The sequence below is a fragment of the Leucopleurus acutus genome (assembly GCF_964270905.1).
Source record: "Leucopleurus acutus genome assembly, chromosome: 1".
In the NCBI taxonomy this organism is placed as follows: domain Eukaryota; kingdom Metazoa; phylum Chordata; class Mammalia; order Artiodactyla; family Delphinidae; genus Leucopleurus; species Leucopleurus acutus.
In genome coordinates, this window is record NC_139142.1 from 5,683,776 (window position 1) to 5,704,433 (window position 20,658).

Genomic DNA, 20,658 nt, shown 5'->3' on the forward strand with positions numbered 1-20,658 from the left:
AGGATTTCCTGGGCTTTTGCCCCTCCAACTTTTAAAATTCCATTTCTATTTGGGACTAGAAGCAGTGGCTTTTCCAACCTTGGAAGGCCCCAAATTTCTGGGCTTTCTATCCCCTTTCTATTCGGCTTGCCAACTGGTCAGTTATTTCCTGAGCTTATCTCTTTCTTTATAATCTCTTCTCAGATGTGTCCAGCTGTATCTGACATACACAGATTATTGCTCTGTTTTCAAGCTTTTTCCCTAGAGCCATAAATTCAGAAGGCACAGATTCTACCCTCCAGATTATCATAGGCAACAGTCTTAGAAAACACTTAGCCCTGTATAACCTAGATGTCCATCCCTCCATCCGAATATATCTGTTTCTTTACTTTCCACCTCTTGATTGATAAGCTGATGCCACCTACTTTAGAATTTCAAAAGATTTTCAATCCCTTTCTGTCTCCTATTTCTGTATCAGTCAGATAGGTAACACTAGCTGCTATAACAAAAACCTTGGCATTTCAGTGACTTATCGTAATAGAAGTTCATTTTTTGCTCATGTTAACATCCACTGAGGGTTGGTGGCTCTCCTTTAAGTGTTGACTCAGGAAACTGGGCTCCTTCTATCATGCAGCTCCACTATTTTGGAGGCCTTCACCTCCAGCCAGAGAGAGAGAGAGGGAGAGAGAATGGAGGATCATTTTCCATTTTCTAAAGGTGCCCATTATGTCAAGCCCCATCCCACTGGCCAGAACCTAGTCACATGATCCTAACATAATTGTAAGGGATGCTGGGAAATGTAGTCTTTCTGTGAATCCAAGAAGAAGAAACAGGAGTGGTAGGATCTGGCTGCGTGGACCCATTTCTTTGGCTGGGAGCTGGGGGCCCTTCCTTGAGTCAGATCTCTCCTTGCTCTCCTAAGCCTCATGTATTGAGTAAAACCTCAGCATTTCATTTAATTCCACCCATTCAGTGATTCCTTTAAACAAGCATTGGTGAGAATCTCAGAGTGGTAGGTATAATGCTGGCATGAGAGGTGGGGGGAGGGAGGGGTGGCGCTAATGTTCCTGAAGTGGCTGCTATATTTCTAGCACTTGAACTGCTTAATTCCCACAGTGATAGACCTATGTTATCTCCATTTTGCAGATGAGCCAGCTGGTTCAGAAAGGCCATCTTGCCCAAGGTCACAGAGCTAGTAACTTAATCAACTGTGATTAAATCTTTTATTCATTCTAAGTGGCTTGGTTTTATTGCCTGTATTTATACCCACCAGGTTATAGTCTGGTGGGGGAGATACAAAACCAAACAACTGCAATTCAGGGAGACAAGTGGACAAATTATTGTCAGAGCACTGACCACTATACCTGGATGTAGGGGAGGCATTGAGAAATCTTCCAGGGGGAAGGGCATTTGAGCTGGGGTTTCATGGGGTAGTCAGGAGCTCACCAGATGGAGAAAGAGGAAAAGGCTTTTGCTACATATATTTCCCTGTGGCCTTTGCTCTAGGCTAGGCCCTATATGGGAGGGCCCCCCTCAAATTTCATTTTGGGGTTTCTTGTTTTAATTTGTGATGCCTGTGATTGGGGCTTCTGGGGGAAGATCTAGAGGAAATTGCTGTTCTGAGTTGGCTGGGCTGCGTCCCCAGGAGGTGAAGATGTTCTGATAAGGTGCTGTGGTCTTGGCCTTGCAGATTAGCCCCTCTGGGAGATAAGGGCAGAGGAGTTGCAGAAGGAGCTTCCTGCTGCGCTGATTGGCTGGCAGATCTGAAGCTGTGTGCTGGGCCGGCCCTGAGGATCCTGCTGATTCGGTCAGTGAAGTGCTGAGGCTGCACCTCTGGCTCCCTCATCCAATGCTGCGTCTCCAGTCACCTGGTCCACACGAGAATCCTTCGAGAGAGTCAGGGCGGGGAAGGGAACTGGGTTTCAGCCCTGGCTCTGTTATTAGTTAGCTATGAGGTGTGGGAAAGTCACTTCACCACTCTGGGCTTCCTTTCCTGCATATAAAATGGAGTAATCAATCTTTACTTCAAAGCACCCTTGCTAGGAGTCAGCAGTTAATGAATCTGAAGTACCTACACAAGTACTTGGTATAGAATAGATGCTCAGTAAAAGATGGGTACTCTTTTTATCATCTGTTATCCTGGCCTGATTGTGGCTTCTGGGTGTCTGTTCCAGATCTTTCTGGAGCTCCGTAGCAATGCACCAGGCCCTGGGGACACAGCTATAACCAGTCCTGCCCCCGGACCCTCTGGGCTTCTTCCTATGCCTCCCTTTCTCCTTTCCTCCCTTCCTCCCTTCCTCCCTTCCTTCCTTCCTTCCTTCCTTCCTTCCTTCCTTCCTTCCTTCCTTCCTTCCGATGCTGATTCATAAATAAAACTTTATGTCCCTGTTAGGCAGTTTGTAAATATTGCTGGGGCACCTTACCTGAACTCTGATATCACACCTCTTCCAAGTGCATTATGAAAACAATTTGCTATCTAGAGGGTTCTGAATGCCTCAAATGGCAGGGGAGCTTTCCTCTCTGTTTCTGTTTCTCTGTCTCTATTTCCCCCGTCTCTCTTTCTGTCTCTGTCTCTGGTGGCTCTGGTCCCTCTGTTTGCTCTGTCTCTGTCTCTCTCTGTGTCTCCCTCCTGTCTCTCTCTGCATCCTTGGGGAAGGGGCCACAGCTTGGGCTTGGGGAATGGGCACTCTCCAGGGGTAGAGAGAATGCATTTTACTAATTTACTAAGCAGCAGCTCCAGGCCTAGCCCTGGGCCCTGCTGGAAAGAACATTCCAATGTAGGCTAAAAACTTCAGAAACTAACAAGTGATAACATAGGAGGTGGTTATTCACATGGACTGAGAACGATCATACGAACTGCCAGAATATTAATCGGTGCGCCACGTTCATAAAAAGAAGGCAGGGAAGAGGGGAGCTTGAAATGACGGGGACAGAACAGTAACACAGCTGATTCCTAACAGGAAACATTAAACATGCATACAGTGGTGGCAAATTGGGTAAGTTCACAGCAGAATTCCTAATAACATAAATTGGCTGTTAGCTCCTTTACAGACTGCTGCGTGAAGCTGGCATCTTGATTTGGAGTAAGTTGAGAATTTTAACCCTGTTAGAGAATGCCAATGGGGGAGGGGTGCCGTGAACCTTCCTCCCTTCCCCCGACATCCATCCGAGGCATCACCTTGTGAAATCCACAAAGCACACAAAGAAGGCACCGCTACCTCCTTGGCTTCTCAATTCAAATGTTCCTCCTATCCTTCCTCTCACATTACATGCATCTCCCTCCCATAGCATCCGGCAAATTTTAAATGCTTATTTATTTGGAGTGCTGTCTGTCTCCCCAACTAAGCTGTAGACACTAATGTTTAAAAAAATTTTTTTAAATTAAAGTATAGTTGAATTACAATGTTGTGTTAATTACTGCTGTAGAACAAAGTGACTCAGTTATACAAGGTATACATTCTTTTTCGTATTCTTTTCCATTATGGTTTATCACAGGATATTGAACATAGTTCCCTGTGCTATACAGTAGGATCTTGTTGTTTAGACGCTAATGTTTTTGCCATGACATTCTAGGAGCTGGTTGTTCTACCTTGGAACCTTGGAGATCAACTTCCATTTTCACTGAGTGCTGCCTGCTTACATGCCTCGGGGGCTCTCCTGGGATGAACCTGTGGCCCCCAAAACAAACACAGCTCTGGTGTCAGATCTGGGTCCAAGTCCAAATTTTGCCTCCTAGAGTTCTTAACAGTGGGACCTTCGGCAAGTCTGATTTCATCTCTCTGCATTTCAGCTTCCAGGTCTGCACGATGGAGGGAAGAATTGGATGAGATGGGGTGTCACAAGGCTGCAATAGGCTCCAGGTCTCCAGACCCCAGGCGGGGACTCTGTTCCATTTGATGGAATGCTCTATGTTGGTGGTTTTCAGAGGGGAAAGGGTACATTGAGGCACTTGTCATTGAAGACAAGGAGAAAATACTAGGACTGTTATTTGTATTCATCTCAATCAACAATACCTGTGTTTAATTTATAGATAAACATACACGTAGGAAGTATGTGCTCCAACACTCGTTTTCTGATGAAGCACTTTGGAAGTGGTGCTCAGCTGATAGCCTCAGCCATTTAGGCACTGGCCACCTTTTGTTTTAACCACTTTAAATGGGAAGTAATTTCCTCTCAGGCAGAGGCAATGCAAATTGACTTAGCTTTGTCTATGGAATTCCTGGTTCCCGTTGGGACATCAGCTGATATCGCACTGGAACACTCTGGTGCCTTCCATGTAGGACTGTTGTTTTTCACTGACACTAAATACTCCCAGACTTCTCTGTCCTTTTTCAGGTTTTTCCGTTGCTTTTCCTGGTTATTCTGTCTCTTTCTCAAACTGCAGCATAAAGGCAAGAGCCTGAGGGGAGAGTTGAAAGATTTGGGATTTATATTCCATCTTGGTCACTAACTTACTGGGTGACCTTAGGGAGATCCCGTCTAGTCCCTGGGTTCTGGCTTCCTCACTTGTAAAATGAGTGAATTGGTCCAGATCATCATCTTGAAGTCCTTTCTAGCTCAGTGATGCTGTCACCTTTCTAGTTGGCCAACATTTTTTTTTTTTTTCAGTATCTCTCCTTCCCTAACCGTGAAATCTACTGCAGGTTGGAAAAAAAACCCAAACATACACCAGATATTGCCTTAGGTCTTATGCATGAACAAAAAAAGTAAATAAGCATGGTTATTGCAACAAAGCCCGAAGGAAGTCTTGAAGGGAGAGAATTGGAGGGCCTCTCCCTGGGACAAATGTGTGAATGTGCATGCCTATGTTTTTGTATGAACTTTGCACACAGCTGTCTTAACTGTTGACAGGGCTGCAAGTCTGACCCTGGTTGGAGGGAGGGGCACTGTTCTTTGTGAGCAGAGAGCACTGCAGTGCAGATGCTGGATGTGAGCTTGGAGCTACAACTGTGTCTGAGTCCCAGGTTCTGAAGCAACTCCTAGAGCTGCTTGGGGAGATGGTTGGAATATAAGTCCAGGACCTCAAGGTGAAATGTCAGAGCAGGCTGCCAGGATACTTGACTGTGATGAGGAGCTCTTTTCAACCTATAATGTAGAGTAACTGGCAGAAACACGGAGACATTCATTTATCAGGAATTTCCCACTAGTATAAGACCCAGGTGAGTAATTCAGGTGAAAGGACCAGGGTTGTGGGTCCAGGAAGCACAGTCCATCATAATTTTTGACAGCTTTATTGAGGTTTAGTTGACAAATGATAAACCACACAGGTTTAGAGTGTACAGTTTGATAAGTTTTGACATACATATACACCCATGTCACCACAATCCGGGTGGCGAACATATCCATCACCTCCAAACGTTTCTCCATGCTCCTCTGTAAACCCTCCCTCCTGCCCCTCCCCACTGCACCTCTCCCTGCCCCGTCCTTGGGCAACCACCAATCTGCTTTCTGTCCCTAGAGATTAGCTTGCGTTTTCAAGAGTTTTATTTAAATGGAAGCATACAGTTTGTACTCTTCCACACCTGGATTCTTTCACTCAGCGTAATTACTTTGAGATTCATCAATGTGGTTACAAGTAGAAATAGTTCCTTCCTTTTTATTGCCAGTAGTATTCTGTTGTGTGGCTGTACCATGATTTATTTATCCCTCCACCTGTTAATGGACATTTGGATTGTTTCCAGTTTTGTGTTAATACAAATAAAGTTGCTATGAACAATCATGTACGAGACCCTGTACCAACATATCTCTCTCTCTCTATTTTTCTTGGGTAAATACCTGGGAGTAGAATGTCTGGGTCATAAGAATGGCTAGATTTTTAGAAACTGCCAGACTGTTTTCCAAAGTGATTGTACCACTTTACATTCCCACCAGCAATGTACGGGTTTCAGTTGCTCACCAACACTTGGTGTGGTCAGTCTTTTTAATTTTAGACATCTTAAGATGTTGGTAGTTCATTGTGCTTTTAACTTCCATTTCCCAAATGGCTAATTATGTTGAGCATCTTTTCATATACTTATTTGCCGTCCTTTTTTTTTTTGGTAAATTATGCAGATTTTTGCCTATTTTAAAATTAGGTTTTTTTATTATTGAGATTTTAGAGTTCTTTATATATCTTTATATATTTTGACAATTTTAAAATTAGTTTTTTATTATTGAGATTTCAAAGTTCTTTATATATTCTGGTGATGGTTCTTTATCAGATATACCATTTGCAGATATTTTCTCACATTCTGTGTCTTGCCTTTTCAGTTTCTTATCAATGTCTTTTGAAGAGCACAGGTTCTTAATTTTGCTGAGGTCAATTATGTTTTTTTTTCCTTTAACAATTGTGCTTTTGGTGTTGTAGCTAAGAAATCATTGCCTCATTGAAGATTACAAAAATTTTCTTCTAAGGGTTTTATAGTTTAATGTTTTACATTTGGGTTTATCATTTGTTTCTAGTTAATTTTTGTATATGGTGTATGGATTAAAGTTCTTTTTTTTTTGCATATGATTCTTTGATTGTTCTAGCACCACTTATTGAAAAGACTACCTTTCCTCCACTGAATTACCTTTACATCTTTGTTGAAAATCAATTTCAATTATGTGGGTTTACTCCTAGAATATGATTTATGTGCCTATCTTGACACCAATACCACACTGTCTTTATTACAGCAACTTCAAAAATCTTGAAGTCAAGTAGTGTTAATCTTCCAATTATATTCTCCTTTTTAAAAGTTTTTTTTTTTTTTTTCCATTCTAGGCCCTTTACACTTCCATAAGAATTTTAGAGTCAGTTTGTCAATTTCTGTAAGAAAGCTTGCTGGGATTTTAGTTGGGAATTGCATTGAATCTATAGATCAATTAGAGGAGAACTGACATCTTAATAAGAGTGAATCTTCTGGTTCATGATTACAATAAATCTCTTCATTCATTTAGACCTTAATTTTTCTCAGTAATATTTTGTAGTTTTCTGTGCTCAGGCCTTGTACATCTTTCATTAGACTTATCCACCAGTGTTTCTTATTTTTTATTGCTACTGTAATTACTTTTTTCATTTCAATCTGATTGTCCCCAGTATATAGAAATATAATTTTTTAAAATATCATTCTTTTATCTAGCAACCTTGCTATACTCACTTATTTGTTCTAGTCACTTTTTTTTGTATATTACATAGAATTTCCTATGTAGGCTATCATGCCTGTGAATAAAAATAATTTTACATCTTCTTTTTCATCTGGATTCCTTTCATTTCTTTTTCTTGTCTTTCTGCACTGCTTAGAACTTCCAGTACAGTGGTGAATAGAAGTGGTGAGAGTGAAGTTCTATGACTTGTTCCTGATCTTAGGATGAAAGAAGTCAGTCTTTCACCATTAAATCTGATGCTAGCATATGTTTTTGGAAGACGCTCCTTATTACATTGAGGAAGTTTCCTTTTATTGCTAGTTTGCTAAAAACTGTATGCTTGATTTGGCCAGATGCTTTTATATATTGCTTGATGATCATATGGTTTTTCATTTTTTGGTCTGTTAATATGATGAATTACATTGATTGATATTCAAAAATTAAACCAACCTTGTATTGCCAGGAGAAAACCCACTTGGTCATGGTGTACATATGTAAAAATTAAAAAAAATAATTTTTGTATTTATTTTCATGTGGGCTATTGCACTATAGTTTTCTTTAGTATCTTAATCTTGTTTTCATGTCAGGGTTGTGCTGGCTTTATAGAATGCACTTAGAAATATTCCTCCTTTTATTTTCTGGAAGAGTTTGATATTATCTCCTGCAATGTTTGAGTAGGATTCACCAGTGAAGCCATCTGGCCTGATCTTTTCTTTTGTGAAAGTTTTTAACTAAAATTTCAATGTCTTTAATAATTAAAGTGCTGTTTGGGTTATTTATTTTTCTGCTGTGAGTGTTGGTAGTTTGTCCATTTCATCTAAACTGTTGAGTTTTTGGCATAAAATTTTTAATAATGTTCCCTGATTATCCTTTTAGTATCTGTAGAATTTATAGTGATGTCACCTCTCTTATTTATGATATTGGCAATTTGGTTCTTCTCTCTATTTTCCCTAATTAGTCTGGCTAGAGTTTCATCAATTTTATTGATCTTGCCAAAGAACCAGTTTTGGTTTTATTGGTTTTTTTCTATTGATTTTTATTGGTTTCTATTTCTTTGATTTCCCTTCTGATTATTTTATTTCCTTTTTGTCTGCTTAATTTGGGGCTTATTCTTCTTTAGCTAGCTTTTTTTTGTTTTTGTTTTTGCGGTATGTGGGCCTCTCACTGTTGTGGCCTCACCTGTTGTGGAGCACAGGCTCAGCGGCCATGGCTCACGGGCCCAGCCACTCCGCAGCATGTGGGATCTTCCCAGACTGGGGCACGAACCCATGTCCCCTGCATAGGCAGGCAGGCTCTCAACCACTGCGGCACCAGGGAAGCCCTAGCTAGCTTTTTAAGGTGGAAGCAATCACTGATTTGAGAACTTTCTTTCATCTTTTCTAATATAGCATTTAAAGCTATGCATTTTACCATGATACATTAGCAACATTCTATAAATTTTGATTATTTTCATTTTCATTTAGTTCAAACTACTTTCTAATTTTCCTTCTGATTTCTCCTTTGACCCATGAGTTATTTAGTTCCAAAATTCTTGTAGATTCTCTAGATATCTTTGTGTTATTGATGTTCAATTTAATTCCTTAGTGGTCAGTGAACATACTTTGTATGACTTGAATTATTGAGACTTGTTTTGTGGTCCAGAATATGCTCTATTTTGGGGACTATTTCATGAACACTTGAAAAGAATATGTATTCCACTGCTGTTGGGTGAAGTGCTCTACAAATGTCAATTAGGTCAAGTTGGTTGATAGTGTTCAAGTACTATTAATGATTTTCTGTCTGCTTGTTCAGTCAATGATTGAAAAGGGGATATTGAAAACTTCAACTAAACTTGTGAATCTGTCTTTCTTTCCATGCAGTTCTAACAGTTTTGCTCCACATAATTTGAGGTTTTGTTACTAACTGTATAAACATTTAGGAATGGAATGTCTTTTTGATGAATTAACCCTTTTTACTATGAAATGCCCTTTGTTATCTTTTTGTTATTCTTTGCTCTGAAATCTACTTTGTCTGATATTAATGTAGCCACACCCACTTTCTTTTGTTTGGTGTTAGGGTTTTTATATTTAAAGTGAGTTTTTTTGTAGGTAGCATACTGTTGGGTTTTGTTTTGTTTATTTTTAATCCAATCTGACAAACTCTGCCTTTTAATTGTCATGTTTAGATCATTAATTTTGAAGCTATTATTGCTATGGTTTAAATCTACCATCTTGCTATTGGTTTCCTGTTTGTCTCATCTGTTCTGTGAACTTCTCCCCCTCTTCTGCCTTCCTTTGTGTTGAATATTTTTATTATGATTCTATTTTATCTCATTGATTGGTTTGTTAGCCTACTTTTTTCTTGCGTTATTTTAGTGGTTTCTTTAGGGTTTTTAATATGCATGTTTAATTTAATGTATAGTATAAGAACCTTATAACAGTACACTTCTATTTCCTCTCTCTTGACCTTGTGCTATTGTCACATGTTTTATTTCTACATGTGCTATAAACCAACCCCACAGTACATTGCTTTTACCTTTCCTTCAAGTATTGGGTTGGCCAAAAAGTTCATTAGGGTTTTTCTGTAACATCTTATGGAAAAACCTGAACGAACTTTTTGGCCAACCAAGTAGTTGGTTATCTTTCAAAGAGTTTTGAATAACAAGAAAAGCACCTTTATAGTCACGCATGGAGTTTCCACTTCTGGTGCTCTTCATTCTTTTGTGTAAATCCAGGTTTTCACTTAGTATCATTTTCCTTCTGTGCAAAGAACTTCTAACAGTTCTTCTAGTGCAGGTCTGCTGGTGATGAATTCTTTCCACTTTTGTGTGTCTGGAAAGACATTGTTTTTGCCTCTGCAAACTGAAGGACAGTCTCAAAGTCTCCACAAATCTGCCAACAATTCCCTTTCCACTCCTCCCCAGAGCTATAAGGGGATGTGTGGTGGGAGTGGCAAGATTTAGAATGATTTCTTTTCTTTTTTTCAAGGAATCTCATGATTATTAATTAAATTAAATTAATTAATTAATTATTTTTTAAATTTTTTGCCTGGGTGGCATGTAAGATCTTAGTTCCCCAACCAGGGATCAAACTTGCACCCCTTTCATTGGACGCATGGAGTCTTAACCACGGGACTGCCAGGGAAGTCCCTAGAATGATTTCTTTTGTGTGGAATATTTTATAAGAACATAGAGGAATCTGTCTTGTGCCCAGTCATTCACTGAGGCAGGAGCTAATGGGGTTGATTCTCCATTCTGGAAGCAGGGGTGATCATGAGTAATCAAAGGACAGTATATGAGGGATGGTAATTTATCACTAACATGAATCACATGATTGAGGAGGAGAGGACATATATTTTTAACCTGAGAACACAGCCTTTTGTTGAACCAGTGATGAAGAATAAATATCTTTTGCTACCAAAATTAATATCTTTTATGCCTCAGTGACAAAGTTTTGGGTTTCCATGTTGCACTGAAGTCAAGTCTACCTTTTATGTCATGTGGAAGGGACTAGATTTGCAGAAACTGTGATGGAGATTTCTGTCCTCTTGGCTATGGGGCCCCTGTCTGGTTTCCTCAAAGGTGACCTTTTCCTTGTCCTCTAGAGAAAGATGACAACATCTCCTCAGCTCAGATGAAATTCCAAAGTCTATATTTGCATGCGTAATTTGGGCAGCAAAAGGAAACTAGACAATGAATCCTCATGTTTTCTTATCAATTTTTCCTCTTTATGGAGAATTTTACCATTTGAACAGTCCTGGTACTCACATTTGAGCTCAGCCAATTTCTTGAAGATAGAACTTAGGGGGAGAAGTCACAAAAAACACAGTCAGGTATGGGTCATTGTAGGAGTTTCTAGACTCAGGCTGCCTCAGGTCAAGTCCCACCTTCCTCCTCCTTTCTAGGCCTCAGTTTCCCAGCTGTAAATGGAGCTTTGGTAGTTTCCCCTCCAATGCTAATATTAAATAAATCTACCATCAGACTATATTAATTCCCTCCCTTGTACGAGCACACATTGTATATCTTGTCTGTGTCTGGCATGTTGCCAATGTAGTCCTATATTTTCTTAATCAGATCACTTAATTTTTGTACAACAAAAGGCATTTTGTTTATTTTTCATAATTATTTTTATATTATAAAAATTAGCATGTTAATTATAGAAACTTTAGAAGGTAGAGATTTGCAAAAAGAAGAACACAATCATTAAAAAAAACTCACACTACCAGAGATGACCACTATCTTCAATCTTTGGTTATATACCTTTCCAGTCTTTCTTTTCTGTGTATGTACTCACATTCTGCATATATTTCTCTCTCTCTCTTTTTTTTTTGGCTGCTTTGGGTATTCGTTGCTGCATGGGCTTTCTCCAGTTGCGGTGAGCAGGGGCTACTCTTCAATGCAGCGTGTGGGCTTCTCATTGAGGTGGTTTCTCTTGCTGCGGAACGCTGGCTCTAGGCATGCGGGCTTCAGTAGTTGTGGTGTGTGGGCTCAGTAGTTGTGGCGCACAGGTTTGGTTGCTCCACAGCATGTGGGATCTTCCCAGACCAGGGATTGAACCTGTGTCCCCTGCATTGGCAGGAGGATTCTTAACCACTGTGCCACCAGGAAAGTCCAATCTTTCTTTTCTTTTTTTTTAATAAAATGGCATTATACAGAATAAATTGATTTGTAATTCTTTTTCACTTATTATTCTGTCATCAGCTTTCTACATAATTGAACATTCTTGCATCATGTCATTTTTAATGCCTATCAAGTTTTCCTTTTTAAGATGTGCCATGATTTATCTAACCATCTCTGTTTTTGGACACCTTGAACAATTCTAGGTTGAACTTCCTAAAGTGGAGACTTTCTACCCATTTCTGATGATTTCCTTAGGATCAATATCTAGCAGCAGATTTCTAGAACAAAGAACATTTACTTAATTTTTTAGGCTTTGAAACATTCCAAATTAAAATCCAGAAAAGGTTTTGTGAATATAAACTTCCATTCATGAAGCAAGAAAGCATCTTTTTCCAGCTACCTTATCAAACCTAGGTATTATTTACAGGTTTCAAGTCTTTATCTGTAATTCTGAGATCCAAAATTTTCTGAAAATGAAAATTGTTTCATCATTTATTTGGTGGATGAATCTGACCTCAATTGACATGGAGATATTTATTGCCTCTATTTTATCTCATGTAGTGTGAATATTCATGTTTTGCCTTAGAACTATCTCAGTGTTGGATTTGGGGGTGCTACTTCACATATTTCAGGGTGAGGGGGGTGTTTTAGTCCATTTGGGCTGCTATAACAAATAGCACAGACTGGGTGACCTAAAAACAACAAATGTTTATTTTTACAGTTCTGGAGGCTGGAAGTCTGAGATCAGGGTGCCAGCAGGGTTGGGTGAAGGCCATCTTACCAGATGCAGACTTCTCACTGTGTCCTCACATGGAGGAGGGGACTAGGGTGCTCTGTGTGACACCAACATTCAGACCCTAGTGGGATGGTTGTCAATGTTCCCCATGTGCACTAACATTCCTTTCTAGAATCTGAAAATTTCTAAGTTTACAGACACATCTGACTTCAGGAATGTCAGATAAGCAACTATGAACTTAAATCAAACAAATAATTAACATATCAATAGGCAAACATGATGCCTCATTTATTTTAACTTACATTTCCTTGTTTATTAGCGAGGTTAAATGTATATTATATATCTTTAACATCAGTACTCTTTTTGTTTTTTGTGTATTTTGATAGAGTTTTTACTTGTCTAGAGAACTTCTTTGAAGGTCACTGTTTGATTCCTCAAGGGCAAGTGAAGGATATACTTTCAAAGTCCTTGCCTTTTGAAAATTCCTTTTCTTAGCTTCATCAATGAGCAGCTTCTTGGCAGGGATAGATTATTGGGTCACTGTTTCTCCTGTTCCATGGAGAAGGCTCCACTTGGGTTCTGTCATTTGGGAATGTGGAGGAAAGGTCTGATGCTGAATCATTTTTTTACCCTAGTGTGGAATTTTTTCTTTTCATCCTTTAGATTAAGAAAAAAAAATCACTAAGGCATTAGGCACCTTAATTTTGTCTAGTACTTAACACATGAAACCTCAACACAAAGAGAGATTTTCTTCATCTCAGGGAAATTGTTTTTCTGTTAATCCTTAAGTCAGTACTGACTTCCTGTCTGACCTGGACTCTCTGGACTTCCTGTTTTGTAGATGTTGTGTCACTACGGTAGAGTTTTCTTGCCTTATATCATCAGTTTACTCATCATGCTGGCTATTGGTCCTTTATCCTGGGTGGTGGCAGGATTTCTCCAGCCAATACTCCACTGCACTGATCTGGTTTTCTGTGTATCAATTCTGTTCTTCCCTTTCTCTCTCTATTGCCTCCTTTGTGTCTATCTTCATGAATATTTCCTTAATCAGGAGGGTGGTTAGAAGGGGGTCAGTTCTAGTTTTGAGGGCACCTGGTATTTGACCATGACAACGTATCTGCTCAAGGAGCTTTACGGTTCTTGATCTCAGTCTTTCCACCTGCAGGGTAAGTGGGTGGGAGTCTGACTGGATGCCCTCTGAGGCCCTTTTTAGCATCATTTTTCTATGAGATATCCTTGAACTTACTGTGAAAAGGGGCCTGCTCAACACTTGCCTCCATCTCCCCTCTTTCCCTTCAACTGGAGACACTAACTGGCCGTTATATTTAGTGCTTTGGGACACAACAGATTCCGATAAGCATACATTAAGGTGTATTCAGATGAGAGTAGCCTTGCTCCAGAATGCAAAAAAGCACTGTCCTGGGAGTTGGGGGTCTGTTGTGGCACGCTCCAAAGAGCCCCTGGAGTGAATCCTTCCTCCGTGTGTCTCGGCGTCCCCTCCTGCAATACGTATGAGCTCAACTAAGCACCTCAAAGCCCCCTTCCCTTCCTGCGTGACCCTGTGGGTCTGTTGGAGGATATCTTTCAATGAATGAAAATGGTAATCAGTTCTTAATGAGTGTGTTCATTTTTTTTCTAGGGGCTCTTCAAAACTGTGACGAATATAAGACAAATGTATTCCCCAAGGCACCTGATTTTGGATCAACACTCAAAGAGAAAGAATATGGAATTTTTTTGTGCCTCATAGCTGAATTCACCTATTTGAATTCACAAGGTTTGTCCACTTCCTGAGAGCTTCCAGGAGATGGCCTTTCCATGGATGTTCAGTGTAAATTTCTAAACAGTGAAAGCTGGCTGAACACAGGGTTTGTCCTGTTTGGGGGTCAAAACTAGGGGGAAAACCAGTTTCCATTTCAAGAGGGTTCAACATGGCAAATTTCAAGGGAATTTTTGACCCACAGTGACCTGAGTTTTCTGTGTATAGTGAAACATGCTTGGATTTGCATGAATTGGAAGTACGCACCAGTCTGGAAGTTCTACCTCTGAGAGAAGACCTTGGTCTCTGACATACCTTCAGCAACTTGCTCCCTGGGATGAGGTGTTGTGTCTTACGAAGATCTTGGGAGGCAGATGGATCATGGATCAACTCAGCTCTGCCACTTTCTGTGTGACTGCAGACAATTTATTTAACCATCAGGGGCCTCAGTTTCCTCATCTGTAGGATGGGGATACTAACGAGGTAAAGATCAAATTAAACCACACGTGAACACTATCTGCCATTCCTGTTTTATTCTTTAATGAGTTGGGGCCAGATCTAGATCTAGAACAAGTTTTATCCACCTCAACACGATTGATATTCTGGATGAGTCTGTTGGGGGACACGGGGTTGTCCTGTGCCTTGTAGAATATTGTATTGCCATCCCAATGTTGTATTGCTGTCTACAAACAAGATTCTACAATGTTGCTTGTAGAATGTCAGTATTGCTGCCTTTTTCCCAGTAGGTACCAGTGGTAACCTTGAGTTGTAATAACCCAAAATGTCCTGGCTCAGCCAAATGTGCTGGGGGCTAAAAATCATCCCCAGGTGAGACCCACTGCCCAGAAGCAGGCAAGGTGCCCCGCTGGACCTTGGCCCTAAGCACTCAGTAAGGGGGTGATTTTTGTGCAGGTAGAAAAGATTTGGTGGAATGACACCTATTTAAAATAACCTTGTTCCTGTGGATGGAGATGGCATATTTAAATTAAGAGGCTAGTCTCTGATTGCCGGGGTGGGGTGAGAAGAAGTGACTTTCCAAGGTTACACGGGGCACCTTTCTTTCTGTGGTAATGAGCTTTCCATCCCTGGAAGCGTTCAACCCTGGGGACTCCCGGGCGTGGGAGGCCCGTGCCAGGCCACGCTGCAGAAAGCCGATGTGCTGGCGGGAGCAGGGAGGTGTTCTCTCTCCGGGGACCACTCTCATCTTCCGTCTTTGGAGGCCACCCAACTGGTTCCCAGCTGTTCCTATCTCTTCCCGCCTCTCTTGGACCCGGTCTCCATCCTCCCTCTGAAGCCAGCTTGCTCTCTAAGTTCTAACAAGAGATACTATGATCTAACTTCTTGTGGCTTCAGGAGATACAAATCTGTGGTAACACTTCAAATTAAGTGTCATGAATGAGTAATTACTTCCTGAACCTGAGGAGTCCGATTGAACGGGACTCATGATTGTGTGTTCATTACAATCCTGCTGATGATTAAAATTATATTTTGGGGTTTTAATAACTCTATAAGGGACATGTAGATAAAGCTCGGAGATATATACTGGTGTGGATGTTCGTTAAACCCCAATAAACGTTGGTATTAATTCAAACATGTACTTACTGTTTCATGGAACTTTAATGGAATTCATGTCCGAGATGGGTCAGGATGTTGCAATAACATCTGTGTCTCTTTGGAACCTGAATTCAGGGATCTTTTGATCTTCGTGGGGTTTGAGTTTGGAGCAAGAGTCTTCAGAGTGCACGGTGGCTGGGAAACCAAGAAGGAGATTTGAGTGGTTATGACATGCTCCTGTCAAATTTCTTCTGGGCCATTCCAAGGATCAGAGTAGAATCGAACTTGGAGTCTTTCTAGAATCTGATTATTATTAGATCATATACCTGTGAGCATTGAGTTGGTAGGAATTTCAAGTCATTTATTCACCCATTCTCTCCCCGAGATGCTGAGTGGGTGGGGTGCAGGCAATCCAGCCCCTCAGGTGTCTGTTTGCCCATGGGGGTCTGGTGAAATATCAAGGACTTTCTACCTCCTCCTTCCCACTCTTCCATTCCCCCCATCCTTTCTCCCACTCAGGGGTCTGCAGAGGCATCCTCTAGAAGTGAGCATTAATTGGGAAACTCATACATCCCTGTTCTCTCAAGGGCATGGTCTCCAATGTTCTGACAGCTCAGGGCCAGTCCTGCCTTCCTGTTTCCAGACAAGGGAGCTTCCCTCCTCCCCAGAAGCTGAGCTCGCCCCTGAACATCCTGGGGATTTAGAAAGGGAGATAGCAGTGCCTCAGGAGCTGGATGGAGAAATGGCATGATCTACCCGAGGAAGCAGGTGGTTTTGGAGGGCCCAATTGACGCGGCCATTTGAACGTGGCTGTTTTTGGTACAGGATGTGTACTGGTCAGGCCCTGGCGGGAAATGGCACCCTCGAACTGGGTCATCTGGGGAGAATTCCCATCTGCAAAGGGGAGAGCAGGGAGAAGGGAGATTCTAAGAGATACTGCAGTGCCCAGTGCCCTGGGCTGGAGGTGGGTGGGGAGGGAAGGAGGGAGACCCGGGGAGGTGGGGGTGAGGGAGGGAGCTGGGGACCCAGGGCTATTAGTTTGCAGAGCAGCTTCCCGGGCCCAGAGGAGGATGCTGGAAGGCGGATGGGGAGAGGAAGGGGAACACAGGGACGGAGTGTGGCCTGTGAGGGGGCTGGGGTGGCGCTGACGCACAGTGCTTGTAAGCGACCCAGGGGCAGTTCTGTAGAGGGTGTGACCTTTGAGATGGCCTTGATGGGGGGCTAGAACTGGGACTGGTGGAGCTGGTGGCAGTGGGTAGAGGTCCAGGAGGAGGAGTGAGGCTGGAGAGGAGAAAGCATGCAGGTTGGAAGTAGGGGGTGCAGGGTAGAAGAACAGGAGTGTGGGTTTGATGGGAGCCCTGGGCGGTGGTAGCCCAGGAGGGACAGGTGAGTTGGGAAGTCTGACTCAATTCCTTGCTGGTGAAAGAGTCTGATTTTACAGGATGTTAGCGTCCACCGAAAGGGGTGATGGGAGCAGGGCCATGTATGGGGTGGAGGAATATGGCAGGATGGATGGACTGGGGGAGGCTGGAGGCCGGGAGGAGTGAGGAGTGAATAGGGTTTGGTCCCAGTGGCCACTACAGGGATGGAGGAGAGGGGAATGGAGTGAGAGGTTCCGAGGTTCTTGTCGGAGAGAAAACGGATGGGATAGTGGGGAGGGGAGGGGAGGGAGGGGTGATGCCCTGGTCCCTAGACAGGTGATACCATCAGAGAGAGGCTTAAGGCTGGCTGGAGTTGGAGGGACTAACGACATTTCCCGGGCCCTGTGGGTGTTTGGGGTGTCGGGGTCTCCTACAGTGAGATGGTCTCACTGTTGATGAGATGATCTCACTGCATCCCCCACCTGGCTTCCCACCAGAATCACCTGCAGAGTCCATTAGATATACAGCCCCCTGGGCCCCAGGATCAGATGGCAGGACCGACCTTGGAACCTGCATTTTAAGGTGCCCTCAGGAGTCTCTGATGCAGCTGGGCTGGTCGATGTTGCTATTTCCCTTCATCCTCCCAACGTCCAGGAAGGTCCATGCGGTTTTTCCCTTCCATTGGTGTGGAAAATGAGGCATAGGTGACAGGACTGTGACGAGGCCAAGTCTCAGCCCTGTGGCCTCGTAGATCCAGGTGGGGTGGGGGCCGACTTGGATGCCTTTAATCTCACCTCTTGGGCTTCAGGCAGTTTGCTGGGAGGTTGTCTTCCCCAAGTCAGGGCTGCACAGGGGGTGGGCAAGAGGGTGCCAGGCCCTCCCTGGTGGCCAGGACCTTGGCAGACAGAGGCTGACAGAGCCCGCTTGGCCTCAGCAAGCCCGAACGGCTGGAGCTGGTCAGCTGCTGGGTCCCCAGAGGATTCGCCATGAAAGGGTCGCAAGTGATGAAATGCGTGCGTACGCAACTCTCTTGAGCTGGACACTCTGCCAAGTCAAACAAGTCATGCTTCAGGGCTTTTTTTCTGAATTCACTGTTCTCGACCTGGGCAAGGGAGGTGAGCTCAGTTTGTCTAACCTGTGAAATGGGAACCTATGTGGAAGTTTAGAGTCACACAGTCAGATAGACCTGCCAGTTGCCCCCTGACCCTTAGTTTCTTCACCTGCAAAATAGAGGTGGCATATCAATCTTGTTGTGTTGTTACTGGTGACAAATGACATCAGGTGAGTAGCACATACAGAATGCCTAGCACGTTGGCAAGCTTGGGGCAGGTAAAATTACCCAGTGTCACAGGTGCTTGGCCAAACCCAATGCATCGTGCAACTGTTGGTCAAGGCAAATATTGAGTGAGTGTCTGTGAAGTGTCACGACTGTGTTCATCGCTCTGGGGATGCACACAAATACACACAAGTATCTGGACCTTGGCATCCAGAAGCTTCTAATCTCATGGGGGTTAGGAGGCAGCAGGGAGAAATCCAACTGAATGGACAGCACACATCTGCTTTCTCAACACCTTCTGTGTCTCACACATTGGCCTAACCCTTCTTTGGTACCTTGGAAAGGTAAACAAGAAAAAGAAGAAATGTCTTAGCATGCTTTGTGGGCCCCTTCACGTGATGGGGCTGTCCAGGGCTGCTGTAGTCAGCCAGACGGAACACCACTTTCCCTTCTTTACGGCTCCACAGACTCTTATCCGTCCTCGAAAACCCCACTCAGATGTCAACTTCCTCTAAGAATTATTTCCCAACCTGCGTGTCCTTCTGGGCTGGTCAGGGGCTTTCTCTGCTATCACAGCCCGGTGCTGGCACCCTTAGAGCTCTGATCATGCTGCGTGGTGAGGGGTGATTGTCCGACCCCCACTAGATCGTCAGCCGCTGGAGGGCACACATTTAACTCAACTCTGTGCGCCCCGTGCCTAGCCCAGGACAGGGCAGAGAATAAAAGCCTGGCTGGTTAAAGGAACAGATGGACATAAAAAGGAAGAGCTCATAATCCCCTCCTGAAGGAACACTCGTGGGTACAGGGCCATCAGACTGTACAAGCACAGGGTCACACATGACGGGGCAGGAGTAAGTGATGCCCTGGGGGAGCCCAGAGCCCTCAGCGGTTTTCCCCAGGGGACCCAGAAGGACCTCCAGGAGCAGGTGGCCTTTGAGAAGGGATTTGAAAGGTGACGTCTCACCCCTAAAACCATTCTTCTCTGTCTTGCAGGGTGGGGCCTGGGGCTGGAGTTCCGTCCAGAGCTGGGGCGGAGCAAAAAATGACCAGTCGGAATATCCTCTCTGCCAAGAGGCAAACACACGTTCTTCCTAGTAGGAGAGTAGGTTTCCATCACTTCACGACCCAGCTGGCCACAATTCACTTTCAACTCAGTTGAGATTTTAGCTTTCAGAAAAGGTGCGACAGGAGGGCTGGGGCAGGACCAATGGAAAATCAAATGGGGAAGAGCGGCAGGTCCCCAGGTCTCAGACTGGCCCCCGCGGTTGGGGGTTCTGGGCAGTGCACAGGAATGGCATGTTGGGCCTGTGGGCTCCTCTGACACAGTAGCTGCTACTCCTTCATTTGTTCAAAATACAAGCCCAGGGAGCACAGCTCTGGGCTGGGGGCGGGGCAGGTGAAGGGATCATGCTCTCTGCCCCCAGGAGATCACAGGGGAAAGAACCAGACAGACCAGGAGCTGATCGAGAGCGTTAAAGCCATCTCGCATCTCCCAGGGTCGCCTCTACAGAGACGGTCGACAAGGTGGAGGGCTGTTCACGCACATGTGCGCATTAAACAGCTGTGTGTGTGCCCAGCATAGTGGACAAGACAAAGTCCTGCCCCATGGAGCTTACATTCGAGTGAGGGTATTGCCAGTAAGAGCTGGGGACTCTGGTAAAAATGACCTTCTCACTGTGCCAGAGGCTCAGTGACATCTTGGGGGGACTCTGGGGTAGACTGAGGAAGAAGAAAATGGTAAAAGGGTAGGAAAAGACAAATGCCTCCATGTCCAAAAGGTGGGAGCCTGGGAGCCCGGCTTCAAGGCTTGTGTGCTGGGGTGGAGAGTCTGTCTCTGCCTTCAAGCACTGGCGAGGGCCAAGCGCTTGTTTCTGGTAGGGATGTGTCACGTGATCAGATTGGCCTTTTCGAAAGATGACCGTGGTTTTGGCATGGACTTACTGGAGGCACAAGAGCAGAAGCTGTCCAGCGGGCAGTGGTCCTAGTGAGATACGACGTGGTTAAGACAGGCTTGCAGCAGGGCTGGGTCTACGTGGGGTTCGCTGTTAAATGTTCCATCTAAGCTTGTTTCCAGACGTGTCTCTGAGCGGTGCGCATTCATCCATTCTTTACTGAGTCTCTCTCTCTCTGAGAACGAGGTGGAGGTGTCCTCTGCCTTCCCGTTCAGCCCGCTAGAGTCTGATGCAACCGCACAAGCCTGTGCCGGGACCTCCAGGTCTCCATGCAGCCCTGTGGCCAGTGAAGACCCCCGGGGAGCTCCTCACCCAGGGCAGCCTGGCGGGGAACCAGGCGGCA